This window comes from Globicephala melas, chromosome 2 (assembly GCF_963455315.2).
Source record: "Globicephala melas chromosome 2, mGloMel1.2, whole genome shotgun sequence".
NCBI lineage: Eukaryota > Metazoa > Chordata > Mammalia > Artiodactyla > Delphinidae > Globicephala > Globicephala melas.
Window position 1 is genome coordinate 36,041,515 of NC_083315.2, and position 19,689 is coordinate 36,061,203.

Genomic DNA, 19,689 nt, shown 5'->3' on the forward strand with positions numbered 1-19,689 from the left:
CAGACAATACACAAAAGAGAAATTACAAATCGCTGATAAACATTTGGCAAAAGACTGATCTTCACTTCTAATCAAAAAAATGTAAATAAAATTGGCCAAGATTAAAAATTGATAATGTCACATTCTTCCAAACAGACTAAATTTTAATTCCTGAATCCAATTAGCAGGGTGCCTGGGTCCACTTGCTCTGGCCTGACCTGGAGTCCACAAGTATCACGCCCTCAGCTTGCACTGAGGGACACTCACCACCATATTTATTATGGGAACATTGTTGACAGCCCTGACCCTTAAAAAGGGAGAGTGATTTCTTCAGGCCTAGGCTCAGAAACGACACTTCTCCTGAGTCACTGGCTTCTGTTAAATCTCAGGAACTCTGGGGCTGCTTTCCTATCTGTTGAGGCTGTAGAAGCTCAGAGCCAAATGTGTGACCCAACCCCCTGGCGACCATGCAAGTCTCTGTGGCATGCATTGCCACATACGACCTGACACCTGACTCAACTGATTAGTCTACCCCTGTGTTCCCTTGGCCCCAGTTCTCTTTATCTGCTTCCTTTTTAATCCTACAGTAAGTATTCTTTACCTCAAATCTTTTTTGAATAAGCAAAGGAGGGCAGTTCTAATGAAGAGGCCGTCAGCCCTCTGCTGTTCTCCATACTCTGAATGAGTCAGGTTGGACCTTCAGGTTCACATTTGTCACCACAGCAGTATGAGGTGTCTGTGCACTGAGCTAATGGCTTCTGGCTGTGCAAGTTAGTTTCTTGAACAACAATTCCTAAATACTTAACAGGTTATTTTCAACTGCCTTATTGAATATCATATAATTTTCTCAAAATGTTCTTTCAGGAACACCATGTGGCATTCTTTTTCAAGACGGAGGTGCTATAAAATCAACAAATTTGATAAACTGTTCAAATTTCAAAAGGGCTTGGAACATTTCAACTCAAGAAATAAAGAAGGCCTATATAATACAGAGATAATACCCAACTATATAAACCAAATGTCTTCTGCAATGTGTACATTTATTCCATATATTTTCTTGATGAAAAGGCAAACTTTAGAGAAGTTGCTGAAATAAAACATGGGAAAAGAAAGCATATGAACTATGCTCTGTTCACTTTGGTAGAAGACAAATAAAATGTCCAAATTGATCCTTCAATGAAACTGTCATTCAATCCAGAGAGAAATTATTGTTTAAAGGTAGAAAAAAGAAGAATGTTAAAAAATAGTTATCTCAGCTGTAATTCCAGGGAACTCAGAAGTCAAACTAGGATAACATCCATTTGGACCCTGCCTGGGTGCTCAAGTATTTGGAGAAACATCACAGACGTGGTAGCAACGAGCCAAAGCAGAACTTAGACATCCAGACTCTATCCTTTCTCTCTCCCTGCTCCCCTTCCCTTTCTTAAGTTCTATCAGTCAGGATGCTTCTGGCTGCAAGTAAGGAAAATTAACCTCAAATTATTGTGTGATAAAGTCGATTTATCGACTCATGCAAACACGAAGTGCAGAGTGAGATCTTTCGAGCCTCAGGAGAGGTTCGGTAGGGACTCTGGCTCTGGGATTCTGCAATTCTCCGAGCTTGTTCTTGCCCAGGAGCTGGCGTTGTCCTCACTGGGGGGTGGGGTGGGGGTGGGGACATCTATCCCATAACCACTCCAGTCCAATTGAGACATATCACATGCCTGCCTTTGAACCAGTGACTGGGACCAGAGGACTTCATGTCCTGTCTGACTTAGGCCTGGGTTATGCATCTATTACTGAATAAATAACTGTGGCAATAAGCACATGAGGGACCACCCTGGCGCTGGAGGTGGGCTCAATCCCACCCAAACTTCACAACTGCTATGCACAGGAGAGGGGAAAAGGAGAAGAATTACAAAAGTTACCAAAGAGAAGTGGTAGAGACTGGCTGGCTGTTCAAAGACAGTTCCTCTCCTTCCTGGGCACAAACAGATACAGATGGATCACATTTCCCAGCCTCCAGGGCGGTCAGGTGTGGCCAAGTGGCCAATGGAACAGACAAGGACTATTTCCAGATCTGGTCCCTAAAAACCTCTCACCCACAGTCCTTCATGCTCTTTCCCCTTCTGCAAGCTGTCCGTGCAGACGTGCACAATGATCTTGGGGAGCCATGTGTTGAAGATGGCAGAGCCACAAGATGGAAGGAGCCTTGGTCCCTGAATCGCCACTTAGAGAAGAGTCCTCCACTGATCAGGAACACCTATCTTAAACTTCACGTGACTGAGCAACTTCTTTCAAGTTGAGACTTTTGTATATTTGGGGGTTTGTTACAACAGTCAGCCTATCCTAACAGTTGAAGGAATTAAGGTCCACAAGGTTGGATGACTTGCCCAAGATACAGTTAACTGACGAAACAAACACAAAAACACAGAATGCAGTGATCTTGCCACTGGAATGCAAAAACAGAATAGAAAAAGTAATAGTTATGAAACCACAGGATAAAAAGAGACGTAATGAGCAATACAGCATCACTAAGTATCTTTTAGGCAGAATGCACAAGTAAGGAAGCGGGTCAACTGGAAAGCCCTTTCTATGTCAAAACTTGTGGAAATTTTCCCACAAGTTATCTCCCACAAGTTATCCATTCTTCTCTTAGCAAACAGAATTACTGGAAAGTTTCTCTGATAACTGAGAGTGCAAACTGCCTCAGAGTCAGAATTAGGAATAATAACTGTCATTACACATAAAAAGCAGTATTAATTCTCAAGCTGAAAAGCATTTGTGGGGCTTGGGCTGAACCCCAGTGCAGGGGCAGCTACCATCTGTCTGACCAGCACCCTCCCCTTCCTCTGAGAGCTGCTCCCCATCCAACTACCTACTTCTGTGAAAGCTGTTGCTCATCACAGAAGCCACCAGGGGCCGCTGGGCAGGCAGGTATTCCAAACCAGGCTGTCCTGGCTCTTCCCAGGGACTCTCAAATTGGAATCAAAGGAAGAGGCTCAGTCCCTCCCCATTAATGAAGCTGTGAAATATGAGGCCAGGAGCTATTGGGGGGCACTGTTTCTTGCTGAGCAGAAAGCAGCAGCCCAAGAAAATGAAGATGACACCACAGGAAAGGGAAAGATGGAGAAGGGTCCTGGTTTCACGTGGCCTAGAGGCAGGCACACCCCTGTCCTTCCCATGGTTTGGTTACGTAAGCCAGGCCATGGTGGCCCACAGATTTCACTTTGGGCCTCAGCTTGTTTAGATTAGGTTGATGTAACTTGCAATCAAAAGAATCCTGACCAACAGAATCAGGAAAATTGCCTCAAAAAACAGATAAACAAAAAAATTCACAATATCTCACAAATCTCCAAAAGTAAAATGAAAAGTACAGAAGTATCAATGTCGAGTATGGACTCAGAAATCAGTGTACTGGGATTGAATCCAGGTGCTGCCAGTTTCTAGCCAGGAAACCTCGGGGAAATTGTTAAGCCTCCCACTTGCCTCAGTTTTCTTACTCTTAAAGGTGAACCTTTAGGGTGACACCAAGCCCACTGGGTTTTCTTAAAGATTAAATTAGTTAATACACATAAAGTACTTAGAACAGTACCTGGTATGTAGTAAACATTCAATACATGATGGTTTTATTGTTACATTTGATCAATTTGAGTTGATTTTCAGGTTAGTGTCCCATGTTTTCAGTAAGTCAAGGTGGAACCAGCCAGGTGAAAATAGGTGCTGACCAGAGAAAAAAGCATGTTTGTCCCACACAACCTGACCCTCAGCAGTGCACCATCAAATCCAGATGCTCTTTCATTTGTAATGAAGGGACTTCTTCAGGGGCCCACCAAGGAAAGACCAGTTCGGCAGTCTCAGACCCCTCCAGGAGGTGAGCAAGGATAAGCTGTATCAGCCACCAGCACGCTCCTCTGCTCCCTAGGACATCCATTCTCTCCGACCTCCTTCAACTCCCCGGGCCCTCAGGGCCACAGTGAAACAGGCAGGAGGGTAAATGCTGCCCCAGCGCAGCCTATAGGGACCTCTCCATCTTCTGAGCATGCATGACCTCGACAGTTAGAACCCTTCGTCCCATCTTAGGCTTGTCTTTTTTTTTTTTTTAGTAATGGAATTTCACAAACACAAAAATTTGACGGCATTTTTTCCAGACACAAGATACTTCCTACAGAGCTCTACCTTCGCCAAAGTTCTTCTGCTATTTCTGCTGATTAAGTTGGGGAGAAAGTGTCAGCAGAGCACTTTCGTGGAAACTGCACAGTCAAAAGCCCAGAGGTCTTTAAGTGCCTAGAAGTATAAGTAAGTATTTGAAGCATTCAGTCTGTAAAAGCATGGGATAAAGCTAGAGAAGCGGGCAGAAGGTACACCAGGCTGGGCTTTGAGGTCATGGAAAGGAGTCTGAATCTGGCAGTGGGAAGCCACAGAGGGTTTGAAGCAGAGAATGGCATAATCAGGTCTGCATCTGATCACCCTGCACCTCCTCTGAACCTCTGCTTGCAGGGTAGCAGATGTCTCAGACGTCTGCATGTGGGATCAGCTTATCTAGGAACCAGAGAAATAAGGTCTGAAGACATGTTTTTCAGAAGAATAGCTTAGGTAGGGTAGAAATTCCAGAAATTTTCCTCATGACGGAGAAATAAGAAGAAGGTAGATCATTTTAGCAACCTGGCTCTAGAGTAGTAGAGAAGGCTGAGAATACTGGGAGCGGGGCAAAGCCTTCATGCCACCGATTAGAAACCACTGACTCCAAAGCAACCTGGTGGGGAAGAGCCAGGGCCCAGAGAAAGTGTCACGCTCGCAGGGCTTTCTAGAGCCTGGCAATGGGTCAGGCACGCTGCTCCAATTGGCCAGAGACTGCCCACTGGAAGAACAAGTTCAATTCCTACTAGCCCTGACCAGAGACCCTCTCCAGCCAGCCTACGTTATTTTACTCCAGCAAAAAACTGAGCACAGTAAGCAAACTTGACATTGTAGCAAAGCTAGCCTTGTAAACAAGTGAACCCAAACCAAAACTGTGCCATTACCAGAGAGATTCATGTGGGATCTGAAGCTGTCCTACGTTGCAGAAATATTCTTGGCCTCTCAAGACAAACATAGCTTTTGGCACTGAAAACTGTTTTTTGGTTTACAGGCCAGAAAACCACTGCACCCGTTTATTTTCCACAAAAAAAAAAAAAAGTGTATATAATTAATATACTTAAAAAGATAACGAGTATGCTGTAACAAAACAAAACAAAAAAACCCATGAATAAGCAGTTATAAAAAGAACACACCACAAATCTTGAACACAAAAACTGTCCAATTTAAAAACTCAAAGGGTGGCTCAGTGGTTAAGAACCCGCCTGCCAATGCAGGGGACACGGGTTCGAGCCCTAGTCCGGGAAGATCCCACATGCGGCGGAGCAACTAAGCCCGTGTGCCACAACTACTGAGCCTGCGCTCTACAGCCCGTGCTCCGCAACAAGAGAAGCCACTGTTCGCCTCAACTAGAGCAAAGCCCACACGCAGCAACAAAGGCTAAGTGCAGCCAAAAATAAAATAAATTTAAAAAACAAAAACTCAAAGGGCTAGATAGCTGAGTAGACCCTGAGGAATGAATCAATGAGCTAGGAGAGTGAGCTAAAGAACCCTCCCAGACTATAGCACAGAGATGGGAAGTAAAAGAAAACTGAAGAGATACAGAGGACAGATCAAAGATGTGCCTAAATCCGATCATTTGGAGGAATCTGCAGAAGGGAAGGAGGAAATGGAAGGGGGGGGACAACATTTGAAGAAATAACTATTAAATGTTTCCTAGAACTAAAAGAATAAAACCATTTTAAAAAATAGTTTTTAATTACAGTTATTTAAAGTGATCTACATGGATGGAAGGAAACATACTACCATTTTATGAGTAGCTATCTCCTGATTATGCAATTTAAGGTCCTTTTCTTTTTCAAGTTTTCTAAAATGAACATTACTTTTGTAAGAGAAAAAGTAATAAAAGTTAACTTTTATAAAATAAATCCAGAACCAAGATACAAGAAAGGCTTTTAAAAATTCCCTCTCTTTCCTCTGACTTCTACCCTATGCTATTATAGTGGACCTGTTTCTGTAAGCAGTCACCACAAACTTAGGCAAGTCATTTGATCTCTTTAAATTTCTGCTTCTTTTAGGTCTTCAACAGGGAAAATAAAATCCCTCCTTCCTACCTCACAGGAGTTTGGTGAACATCAAATGAGATGATGTATAAAAATTGCACTCAGTATACTCTGATTTCTCTTCAGATCAAATAAATCTTTCGCCTTTTACTAAAGATTTCCATGGAGAGAAACAATTCTGAGACTCACAGACATTAGAAAACAAACTTACTGTTACCAAAGGGGAAGGGGGGAGGGATAAATTAGGAGTTCTGGATTAGCAGATACAAACTACTACATATAAAATAGATCAACAACTAGGTTCTACTGTATATCACAGGGAACTATATTCACTATCTTGTAATAAACTACAATGGAAAAGGATATGAAAAAGAATATATATGTGTGTGTGTGTGTGTATATATATATATATATATATAAAATCAGTTTGCTGTATACCAGAAAACACAGCATTGTAAATCAACACAACATTGTAAATCAACTATACTTCAGTTAAAAAAAAAAAAAATAGCGCCCAGTCAACTATACGGCACTGCAGAAATTGAGCATGTTATCACAGTCCTTCTAAGCTGGTAAACCCCAACCTCTGAGTCACCCTCCACTTCCCTCATCCCTCACTCCCCAAATCCAATCCATTCCCTAGCCTGCCAGCTCTTCCTTCCTTCCTTTCCCAAACCACTGTACTACCTAGTTACACCTGGTCATACCTTGTGCCTGAACCACCACGATAGCCCCCTGGGTGATGCCCTGCCTCTAACTTTTCCTTACCCCACCCAGTGCACTTTCCTCCTAAAACTTAATCTTCATAAAATACATTCATCCTGTAACTACAGTGCTGAAAATGAAAGTTCTCTGAAGTTTACAGGATGGACTTCAAACTCCTTAACCTGGCTTTCAAGCCTTCCCTCCTATCCCTGGTCAACCTCCTCGCTGTTTGTGGAACAAGGCAGCAACCCCCCCCCACCCCATACACACCCCCATTCTCTACCCATCCAGGTCCTCCCAGTCTTCTTAGCCCAGGCCAAACCCCTCCCTCCCTTCCTCCCTCTGCACCTTCTGACCAATTGAGACCAAGCTCCTGCCAGTTCTCAGAACACCCACTCCATCCCTCAGGCCTCATCCTCACTTCCAGGTCAGAGGCCTGCCCCACACTTCCAGAGAGGACTCTTTCTGCCCTGAGGGCAGGGCCTCCTGCTTGGATCCTGTATCTTCTGTACTAGGCACTCAAATTAACCTGCTAATCATTTTAGTCTGTAAAATAAACTTTCTCTGCCTAACTGAATTTTATTGTAATTATTTCTTTAGTTTTCTTTATAGTTTTAATATCTATAGGTACATCACATATATTCCTATATAACATACGATTTAGCTATTAAACTTTAAATAAAAAGAATTATACTTTATAAATTCTTCTATAAGTTCTTTCTTTCAACATTGTTTTTGAGATTGATCTATGTTCATATCTGTACCTATAAGCCATTCATTTTCTCTTCTTTTTTTTTTTTTAAGCCATTCATTTTCAAAGCTGAAAAGCATTCCTTTGCATATCACAACTTATTCATCCATTATGTTGCTGAGAGATATTTGGGTTTTATCAGAAAGTTTGCTATTAAAGGCAATGCTCCTATGAACATTCTTATGCATGTTTCAATACACATATGCGTCTCTAGGACTGAAATTGCAAGGTCATAGGGTCACATGTTTAACTCTACTTGGTAATGACAATGGTTTTCCAATCGGTTTTCCAACCGATTTATGCTTTTACTTACAGTGTTGAAGAATTCCTCAAAAATACTGTCAGGCTTTTAAACATTTGCCCATTTGGTGGGTGTAAAATGTTATTTCATTGTGGTTTTAATTTGCATTTCCCCAGTGAGGCTGACATCTTTTCACACATGTATTGGTCATTTGGTTTCCTCTTTGATAAGCTCCCTGAGTCTTTGTGTATTTTTCAACTGGGCTGTCCTTTTCTTATCTACTGTAAGAGTTCTATATTTATTCTGGATACCAATCCTTCACTGGTGTTATGTGTTGCAAATATCTTCTTCCAGTTTATGGTTTCCTTCCTTTTCACTCTCTTTTGATGAGAAGTTCTTTATTTTAACTTAGTTGAATTTATTAACCCTTTCCTTTATGGTAACTGCTTTGTGTAACTTGTTTAATAAGTCCTTCCCCTACCCAGAGATCATGAAAACATTTATATTTCCTTTTAATAAAAAACAGTTAAAATAAAAACTTCAAAAAGGAAGTTATATAAACAATCAATTAGCACATGAAAACATACTCAAAATTATTAGCCATCAAGGAAATGAAAATCAAAACCACAAGGAGATACCACTACACACCCACCAAAATGCTTAAATTAAAAGACTGATAACACCAAACGGTGGCAAGGACGTAGACCAACGACATTTTTGTCATATACTGTTGGCAGGAGTGTGGCATTGTATAACCCTGGAGAAAGGTCAAGCAGTTTCTTAAAAAGCTAAATATAATAGCTATCTTATGACCCAGCAATTCTACTTCTTGGTAGTTACCCAAGAAAAATGAAAGCATATGCCCACATTATGATTTATACTAGAATATTCATAGCAGCTGTATTCTTAATAGCCCAAAATTAAGAGCGGCCCTACCATCCCTCAACAACAGAATGAACAAGTGAATTGTGATCTAGTCACACAACAGAATAATACTCAGCAAGAAAAAAAAGCAACATAGATGAATCTCAAAAATACTATGCTGGGGCTTCCCTGGTGGCACAGTGGCTAAGAATCTGCCTGCCAATGCAGGAGACACGGGTTCGAGCCCTGGTCTGGGAAGATCCCACATGCCGCGGAGCACCTAAGCCCGTCCGCCACAACTACTGAGCCTGCGCTCTAGACGCTTCGAGCCACGGCTGCTGAAGCCCACGTGCCTAGAGCCCGTCCTCTGAAACAGGAGAAGCCACCGCAATAAGAAGCCCATGTACCGCAACAAGGAGTAGCCCCCACTCGCTGAAACTAGAGAAAGCCTGCACACAGCAACAAAGACCCAACTGAGCCAAAAATAAATAAATGAATAAATTTATAAAAAAAAATACTACGCTGAATGAAAAAAGCCTTACACAAAAGAATACATTCTTTAAGATTCTATTTATATGACACCTAGAACAGGCAAAAATAATTTACAATGGGAAAAAAAAACTGTGGTTGTAGACAAAGAAGGACACTACATAAAGATCAAGGGATCAATCCAAGAATAAGATATGACAATTGTAAATATTTATGCACCCAACATAGGAGCACCTCAATACATAAGGCAAATACTAACAGCCATAAAAGGGGAAATCGACAGTAACACATTCATACTAGGGGACTTTAACACCCCACTTTCACCAATGGACAGATCATCCAAAAAGAAAATAAATAAGGAAACAGAAGCTTTAAATGATACATTAAACAAGATAGGCTTAATTGATATTCATAGGACATTCCATCCAAAAACAACAGAATACACATTTTTCTCAAGTGCTCATGGAACATTCTCCAGGATAGATCATATCTTGGGTCACAAATCAAGCCTTGGTAAATTTAAGAAAACTGATATTGTATCAAGTATCTTTTCCGACCACAATGCTATGAGACTAGATATCAATTACAGGAAAAGATCTGTAAAAAATACAAACACATGGAGGCTAAACAATACACTACTTAATAATGAAGTGATCACCGAAGAACTCAAAGAGGAAATCAAAAAATACCTAGAAACAAATGACAAGGGAAACACGATGACCCAAAACCTATAGGATGCAGCAAAAGGAGTTCTAAGAGGGAAGTTTATAGCAATACAACTCTACCTTAAGAAACAGGAAACATCTCGAACAAACAACCTAACCTTGCACCTAAAGCAATTAGAGAAAGAAGAACAAAAAAACCCCAAAGTTAGCAGAAGGAAAGAAATCATAAAAATCAGATCAGAAATAAATGAAAAAGAAATAAAGGAAACGATAGCAAAGATCAATAAAACTAAAAGCTGGTTCTTTGAGAAGATAAACAAAATTGATAAACCATTAGCCAGACTCCTCAAGAAAAAAAGGGAGAAGACTCAAATCAACAGAATTAGAAATGAAAAAGAAGTAACAAGTGACACTGCAGAAATACAAAAGATCATGAGAGATTACTACAAGCAACTCTATGCCAATAAAATGGACAACCTGGAAGAAATGGACAAGTTCTTAGAAATGCACAACCTGCCAAGACTGAATCAAGAAGAAATAGAAAATATGAACTGACCAATCACAAGCACTGAAATTGAAACTGTGATTAAAAATCTTCCAACAAACAAAAGCCCAGGACCAGATGGCTTCACAGGCAAATTCTATCAAACATTTAGAGAAGAGCTAACACCTATCCTTCACAAACTCTTCCAAAATATAGCAGAGGGAGGAACACTCCCAAACTCATTCTACGAGGCCACCATCACTCTGATACCAAAACCAGACAAGGATGCCACAAAGAAAGAAAACTACAGGCCAATATCACTGATGAACATAGATGCAAAAATCCTCAACAAAATACTAGCAAACAGAATCCAAAGGCACATTAAAAGGATCATACACCATGATCAAGTGGGGTTTATTCCAGAAATGCAAGGATTCTTCAATATATGCAAATCAATCAATGTGATACACCATATTAACAAACTGAAGGAGAAAAACCATATGATCATCTCAATAGATGCAGAGAAAGCTTTTGACAAAATTCAACACCCATTTATGATAAAAACCCTGCAGAAAGTAGGCATAGAGGAACATTCCTCAACATAATAAAGGCCATATATGACAAGCCCACAGCCAACATCGTCCTCAATGGTGAAAAACTGAAACCATTTCCACTAAGATCAGGAACGAGACAAGGTTGCCCACTCTCATCACTCTTATTCAACATAGTTTTGGAAGTTTTAGCCACAGCAATCAAAGAAGGAAAGGAAATAAAAGGAATCCAAATCGGAAAAGAAGTAGTAAAGCTGTCACTGTTTGCAGATGACATGATACTATACATAGAGAATCCTAAAGATGCTACCAGAAAACTACTAGAGCTAATCAATGAATTTGGTAAAGTAGCAGGATACAAAATTAATGCACAGAAATCTCTGGCATTCCTATACACTAAGGATGAAAAATCTGAAAGTGAAATCAAGCAAACACTCCCATTTACCACTGCAACAAAAAGAATAAAATATCTAGGAATAAACCTACCTAAGGAGGCAAAAGACCTGTATGCAGAAAATTATAAGACACTGATGAAAGAAATTAAAGATGATATAAATAGATGGAGAGAGATATACCATGTTCTTGGATTGGAAGAATCAACATTGTGAAAATGACTCTATTACCCAAAGCAATCTACAGATTCAATGCAATCCCTATCAAACTACCACTGGCATTTTTCACAGAACTAGAACAAAAAATTTCACAATTTGTATGGAAACACAAAAGACCCCGAATAGCCAAAGCAATCTTGAGAACGAAAAACGGAGCTGGAGGAATCAGGCTCCCTGACTTCAGACTATAATACAAAGCTACAGTAATCAAGACAGTATGGTACTGGCACAAAAACAGAAATATAGATCAATGGAACAGGATAGAAAGCCCAGAGATAAACCCACGCACATATGGTCACCTTATCTTTGATAAAGGAGGCAGGAATGTACAGTGGAGAAAGGACAGCCTCTTCAATAAGTGGTGCTGGGAAAACTGGACAGGTACATGTAAAAGTATGAGATTAGATCACTCCCTAACACCATAGACAAAAATAAGCTCAAAATGGATTAAAGACCTAAATGTAAGGCCAGAAACTATCAAACTTTTAGAGGAAAACATAGGCAGAACACTCTATGACATAAATCACAGCAAGATCCTTTTTGACCCACCTCCTAGAGAAATGGAAATAAAAACAAAAATAAACAAATGGGACCTAATGAAATTCCAAACCTTTTGCACAGCAAAGGAAACCATAAACAAGACCAAAAGACAACCCTTAGAATCGGAGAAAATATTTGCAAATAAAGCAACTGACAAAGGATTAATCTCCAAAATTTAGAAGCAGCTCATGCAGCTCAATAACAAAAAAACAAACAACCCAATCCAAAAATGGGCAGAAGACCTAAATAGACCTTTCTCCAAAGAAGACATACAGACTACCAACAAACACGTGAAAGCAATGCTCAACATCATTAATCATTAGAGAAATGCAAATCAAAACTACAATGAGATATCATCTCACACCAGTCAGAATGGCCATCATCAAAAAATCTACAAACAATAAATGCTGGAGAGGGTGTGGAGAAAAGGGAACACTCTTGCACTGCTGGTGGGAACGTGAATTGGTACAGCCACTATGGAGAACAGTATGGAGGTTCCTTAAAAAACTACAAATAGAACTACCATATGACCCAGCAATCCCACTACTGGGCATATACCCTGAGAAAACCATAATTCGAAAAGAGTCATGTACCAAAGTGTTCATTGCAGCTCTATTTACAATAGCCAGGAGATGGAAATGGAAACAACCTAAGTGTCCATTGACAAATGAATGGATAAAGAAGATGTGGCACATATATACAATGGAATATTACTCAGCCATAAAAAGAAACGAAATTGAGCTATTTGTAATGAGGTGGATGAACCTAGAGTCTGTCATACAGAGTGAAGTAAGTCAGAAAGAGAAAGACAAATACCGTATGCTAACACATATATATGGAAGTTAAGAAAAAAAAATGTCATGAAGAACCTAGGGGTAAGACAGGCATAAAGACACAGACCTACTAGAGAATGGACTTGAGGATATGGGGAGGGGGAAGGGTAAGCTGTGACAAAGCGAGAGAGTGGCATGGACATATATACACTACCAAACGTAAAATAGATAGCTAGTGGGAAGCAGCCGCATAGCACAGGGAGATCAGCTCGGTGGTTTGTGACCACCTAGAAGGGTGGGATAGGGAGGGTGGGCGACACAAGACGGAAGACATATGGGAACATATGTATATGTATAACTGATTCACTTTGTTATAAAGTAGAAACTAACACACCGTTGTAAAGCAATTATACTCCAATAAAGATGTTAAAAAAAAAAAACCTGTGGTTGTTAGTGGGTGGGGTTAGGAATGCAAGAGGAACACAGAGAACTTTCTGGGGTGATGGTAATATTCTGTATCCTGACAGAGATTTGCATTACACGAGCATACACACTTGTACAAAAAAAAAAAAAGGTAAATTTTTAATTCTAGGTGATATGCATACTGAAGTGTTCAGGAGTCACGTATACTGATATGTGGAACTTACTTGGAAATGACTCCAAAAGTAAAATGGATTTCTGGGTGGATAAAGGGATAGAGAGAAGTGGTAAAGCAAATAAAAGAAAGTGTTAACAGCAGAATCTAGGTGGTAGGTAATTAGGGAAAAGACAAAAATATATTTTAAAAAGGAAGAGATGTGCTTTAAAAAATAAGCAGATAGGGACTTCCCTGATGGTCCAGTGGTTAAGACTTTGCCTTCCAAAGCAAGTGGTGTGGGTTTGATCCCTGGTCGGGGAGCTAAGATCCCACATGCCTCGCAGTCCAAAAACCAAAACATAAAACAGAAGCGATGTTGCAATAAATTCAATAAAGACTTTAAAAATGGTCCACATCAAAAAACAAAAATCTTAAAAAAAATTTAGCAAAAAAACAAAAAGAAGCATATATATTGGAGCAAAGTTTGCCTTTGAAAAAGGTAACTGAAAGAAAAAGATCAATCCTTATATGTACTGGTGCTTTGGAGTTTACAAAACACTTTCACACAGATTATTTTAAGTGATCCTCACCAAAACCCAGGTATTCTAGTCTCATTTTATGCTTGAGAAAACTTAGGATCAGAACTTGCCAAATATTACACAGCTGGTACCTCACAGTGCTGGACTTAAAAACAAACACCTCCGGCTCCTCCACCTCCGTTCTTTCAAACACACCTCACGAGGGACCTGCCGGCAACCGCAAACATTTGAAGACCACGTGGAAACTGCTGATGTGCCACCAGCCCTTTGCTTGTCCCATGAGCAGAGTGACAAGGCTGAAGCAGCTGTTGTACTTACACTAGCAGGACACGAAAGGGAGAGGCACGCAGACAGTAAATGAGCATGAACTCAACAGACTGAAGGTGTGCTTCCAACCCACACAGAATAAAAGAACTGGCAAGCCCCCCTTGCTGAGTTCTTTGAGGCCATCCCCAAAGTCTGGGGAAATCTGTGATATCCTTCCTGTCTATATAGATGGACAAACTGCATACGAGGCCTGTAGCTAAGAAACTGCAACACAAAACTTGTCAAAACAGCTCTCTGACAAGATATTCCACCACTCTTCTTACCAGAGCAGAACAAAAGTAGAAGAGAAGGACGAGACCCAGGAACACTGCTCAACCCTGACACGGCCAAAATGAGAGGCAAAAGCTTTACTAATCCCTCCACAGATGAATCACTGGCTTCAGGGTATTTTGGCTTTTTATTAAAACATTTAACAACACACTCCAATAATTTTGGTTAAATTTAAACAGGTGAGATAGACCCGTGGAATATGAATAAAAGCCCTTTCAGCCTTAGAGACTGGTGTATTTACCCGAACATTTACTTAGTGTGCGAAACACTTGGGGAACCGTAATGAAACTAGGACACAGTCCTTGCCCTTAAGTGGCCTATAATCCAGCCGGAGGCTCAAAAGAGAAAACCGAGCCCACAAGGGCTATAGGAGAAAGTCCCAAGAGCAGGGGAAAGAGAGTGCAAGTATAACCAGGGCCTCAAGAAAGACTTCAGCTGGGCCTAAGTCTGGGAGGATATGTATGTGCAGAACTGTGGGCAGAAGAAGGGGGCGAGGGGCTGCACTCCAGGCTGGCTCCTACGGAGGTCCTGGCTAAGGAAGGCTACCTGCAGCCTGAGCACGAGGGAGAGGAAAAAGTACCCCTGAGGGATGCCTGCCAACTCATTTTAGAGAGTGAAGAGGACAGATCAGAGGGCCTCACAAAATGCCTTACTTGAGGAGTTAACTGGGATAGGGCTGAATATGGCTGCGACTTCCACAAACATGGGAACCTAAGGTAGGCCTGGAACCAACTGCCCCAGGAAGTCAGGATGCCTGCTTAAAACCCAGGTGGACCTGCGATGTCTGTTGCCTAGCAGAAGGCCACAGAATGGTAGATGTAATAGAGACAGGTGGTTCTCAGAGCAACAAGCCAGGAGGTAAGCACCAGGAGCAATGGCTTTGAATCCCAGCTTAATGTATGGCCTTGGGTGAGTTTCTAACCTCTGGCGCCTTATCTGCAAAAGGGAAATGACACTAGCCACCTCACAGGGTTGAAAGGAGATTATATCTGAAAGGCATCCAGCACAGTGCCTACCACGTAGGAGGCATCAAGGAAAGGGGGATATTACTCATATGAACAGTCTACTTTCTAAGAACTTCAGAGTCCAATGCCTCCTACCATCCCACTGTGTTGAGAAACCAGGCTGAAGCCACTGACTTTGGATACCACCAAGGGCTTACTCATGTCCTAAGCAACTTCTCCCTCTGTTCTTTGATTTCTTTTTATGTTAATTTTTAAAAATACTCTGCCCATTAAGGCATTTTAGGTTATTCTGAGATGTCTGCCTCACCCTGCGGTCTCACATCACAAACCTTCCCTTACTGAAGAACTCAATCCAAACAGGCAAGCCGTCCAAGGGAAAACCAGTGTCATAAGCCACTTCACAGGGAACATTTGTGCCAGAAGGGACCACAGGTCCCATCCCAACACTCACTTCAGCAAGGATAGGGCCAGGGCCAGCCCAGGGCAGGTCTGAGCCGATAGAGCTGTGACATTCATAACATCACTCTTAAGAACCAAACTTAGAGTTATAGTGGCAATGATATTAAGCACTAAATATATATATAGATAGATAGATAGATAGATATAAAATACAAAGCACTTTATGTATATAATAGGCATTCCAGAAAAATTTTAAAAGCAGTTATCTTTATAGCTAGGCCTGGCAAGATAATGAGATTCTATATACCAAAAGGCATAAGAACACAGTGATGACAGAACTCACAGCCCATGAGCTCAAGATAAAATTATAGTCACTATTTCAGGAACAGAAAGTTGGGTCTCATTTTCTCAACCACACTTTCACAGGGAAACTTTCAGTAACTCCAATCATCTATGAAGGGCCGGTGACCCCTAGTTGCAGGGGTGGGGGTCACTCAGGTCACACACAAAGAAAAATTCACTTTCTTTTAGGAAAATATAAAAATTTGATTAATCCACGCTGTATGTCAAGAGCAGGCAACAAATTTTATTCCATAGCTAGGAAACACCAAGAAACCACTAAACTTTGGTGGACTAGGGTGGGTAATTTCACCAGTTTTGTGGAGGATGGTGGGCTGGCAGGGAAAAGGAGGGAGGAAGACTAGGAGGAAGGGGAAGGTGGTGAAAAATAAGAGAAAACTACGTGGGGGAAAAAAATGACACAAGCAAATACTAGAGATAGACAAATGGAGAATCGGTCTGAGAGCTGAAGGCAGTAACCCCTGGTTAGAGGTTAGCGTGTGACCACGCCATCCTCTGACACCTGTTGTGTTCTGCCCACCCAGCTGCACTAATCCTTAAATCTCTATAGGGAAATCTACTGGGCTTACCAGGGTGGAAATACATTATTCTCTGAGCACAAATGCTCTGAAAGAGCAGTACCAGAGACTTCCAAAAACCAAATCTAAATTCTACAGCCTCCACTCTAGTTAAAACTGGTTTCTATTTCTCCTTTATATGGGCTGGCTGTCTAGTCCACACAATTCTCCAATTCAACCAATGTTTGTGGAAGGCCTAATGTGTGGGGGGACACAGCAGGGAACAAAACAGACGTGACTGCCCCTCACAGAGCTGATCAGTGACACACGGTGGGGAGGGCATCCGTCTTCAGCCGTGCACTAGGTGTTCGCAAAAAGGGAGGGAGGGTGAGCGTAGGGTCTCCTCGGATACTCACATAAATCTTTCAAGGGCAACTCAAAGTCCTAGCTAAGGAAAGGGAAAACGGAGTAAATCTAAAGACTGACAAGAAAATATTAAATGTTACAGTTTAGAGTGCATCCTGATACAAAACTGTAAGTGTTCAAACTGAACACAGCATTCATTATCTGTAACCACATAGACTATAACTCCTGAAATGGATAAACAGCCAGAGTATTTTTTAGTAATACTTAAATACGTTCATAAAGATGACCCAGTCTAATGTATTACAAGATCCTAAAGTACCTTTGGAATCATTAAGAAGCAGATTATGTTTATTGAGTTTTACTGTTGAGTACATTTCTTGTACTTTGAATATCGGTATCTCATGTTAGGAATCGTGTCTTAACATGTGGCCTAAGATATACCTCAACAAATGGGCTCCATAATCAAACACGTTTGGGAAATGTTGCACACTCTAAACACCACTTGGAGATTCACAGTGCATTTTAGGAAATTAAGCTTTCTGACAAATCCTGTATGAAAGAAATCTGCCAAACTTAGTCTGAGCCAGTAATTCCCAAACTAATTTGACCACGGACACTTTACTCATTTAATACTTATTAACAGTCCACAAATTGCTTCATGGAACACATGTGGGATACGCTACAGGTGTAGGGGATGATTAATCGGAGAACGCAATTGATTATCAACTCCCAAGCATTCTGATGAACTGGAGTTTACTATATGCTACAGAAATACAAAAACTTCCCCAATGAATTTCTGACTGGAATTCACTCAACAATAAGCTAACTTAATATATTTTTAAGAAAAATATTTTTAATGAACTAAAATTGGATCTTGATATGTTAATATAAAGGAATTCAAATTCATTATACAATAATTTGACTTTGCTAAACTGCTGAAAACTTATCTTCCCTAAACATGGGTTTTTAAATTTCCAAAGTATATTGAATATCTTAATTTCAAGATTCATTTCCTTAAAGAAAAAATACTGAACTAAAAAAATGCTGATATTTACCTCTATTATCTGATATGCCTAATTACAAATATCTGTAACTGAGATGTGGTATCAACATATATAGTTCATGAATAACAAGCATGGGACTATTATTTCTATGGTTGTGGGGTTATTTATAATTTGACTCCTCCTCCTAAAAAACCTAACCTTAAAGCCTACATTGGAGGTTTCATGGAATCCAATTCCAGGGACTGAAAAAGTTTCTTCAGTTAACAACAAAAATAAAACTCAACAAACATTTATTTAGCACCACTATACGCATACCAGTGGATTAAGCACTGTAATGATGAATGTATTTTTCTGGACCCCAACTCAAGACAATGGTCTGACAATGGGCAGAATACTTGAGACTCTTAGAAACACAGGGGACCTCTAGGCAATGTGGATGGCAGAAGAGCAAGCTGCTACACTGGAAATGCTTACAAGACACCTGGGTGAATTCGAGACCCAGGACCCAGGACTCTTTCTTAAAAAGCTGCGTTAGTGACTAAAAGTTTAATACTACTTAATGCAAGATAACCAATATCAGATTTGGGTCAAACACTTGAAAGCTGTTAAAGCTTCCATATTCAACTTCACCTGTGACGTCTTTTTTTTTTTTTAAGCCAGTTAGGTAGCTTAACATACAAGCATTACAGTGACATTAAGAGCAGCTTAGGTTAATAGTTTAAAACTATCACAGGTTTCTACAAAGACTCTGTAGGAGAAGGAATCCAAATCTGATCATCAGAATAAATTTGAATTTTCAGATAGCGCAAGACAGGGGGAGAAATCACTTCATCTGTGTTATGCAACACTGAAAAAGACTTTTCACTTTTATAGAAAAGGCACGATGACTGCTAGTAATTTAAGACAGAAAATGAACCAATTTCTATCCCTCTAATTTGGGAGGTCTAGCAGTACTCAATAAGCAAGAAAATCAAGACAGTTTTGCAAATGACTCTTAAAACACAGCAGCAACCAGAGGGATGATCCTCAACAATCTGCAGCCATTCATACAGGAATATTTTCCCCTAGTTTAATAACACATAAACCAACGCGTGAATTCCAGCTCTAACATTTCAAATCAGAGAACCCGAAAGCTGCTGCAGTCTGCCTTCATGAACATTGTTTTCCTTTTTCTAAAAAGGAAAAATACCTTCCCTTTAGAAAACCTTAACAAAGACTAAGCCCAGAAACTCTGACAAAACATAGCCAAGGCAATAGGCGCTGGAGAAGACATGCAATTTAAAAACACAGTCACAAACTGTCCCAGTAAGACCGCTTAATAAAAAATTAACTTTGTTCTGCTGAACGCTTCAAAAATCGCGTTTCTGATACTATTTTCTAATTACATATGCTTCAGGTACAACATGCATGCTAATGAAAGTGAACCTCAAATACATGTGCAATGAAGCAAAGCTGATGTTCCAGATTACATTTTAATAGTCCCAAAGAAAATGGAAAACTGCAACTGCATGCTTGTGCAAAGCTGACAGAGGGAAAACGCAACACGGTGGTAGGGTCCAGTACCCCGGCTTCACAGTGCCAGCCGGCCTTCCCTTTCCACCACGAGAACCAAA

At 40.6% G+C, this 19,689-nt stretch overlaps 1 protein-coding gene and 1 pseudogene across 1 annotated transcript in view; one reads left to right on the forward strand and one right to left on the reverse strand.

Annotated features, from left to right (window-relative positions):
- Nucleotides 1–19,689, reverse strand: part of PDE8A (phosphodiesterase 8A) — a 136,075-nt gene that overhangs the window by 115,639 nt on the left and 747 nt on the right. The window lies entirely within an intron of this gene.
- Nucleotides 6,205–6,314, forward strand: LOC115864735 (U5 spliceosomal RNA; annotated as a pseudogene).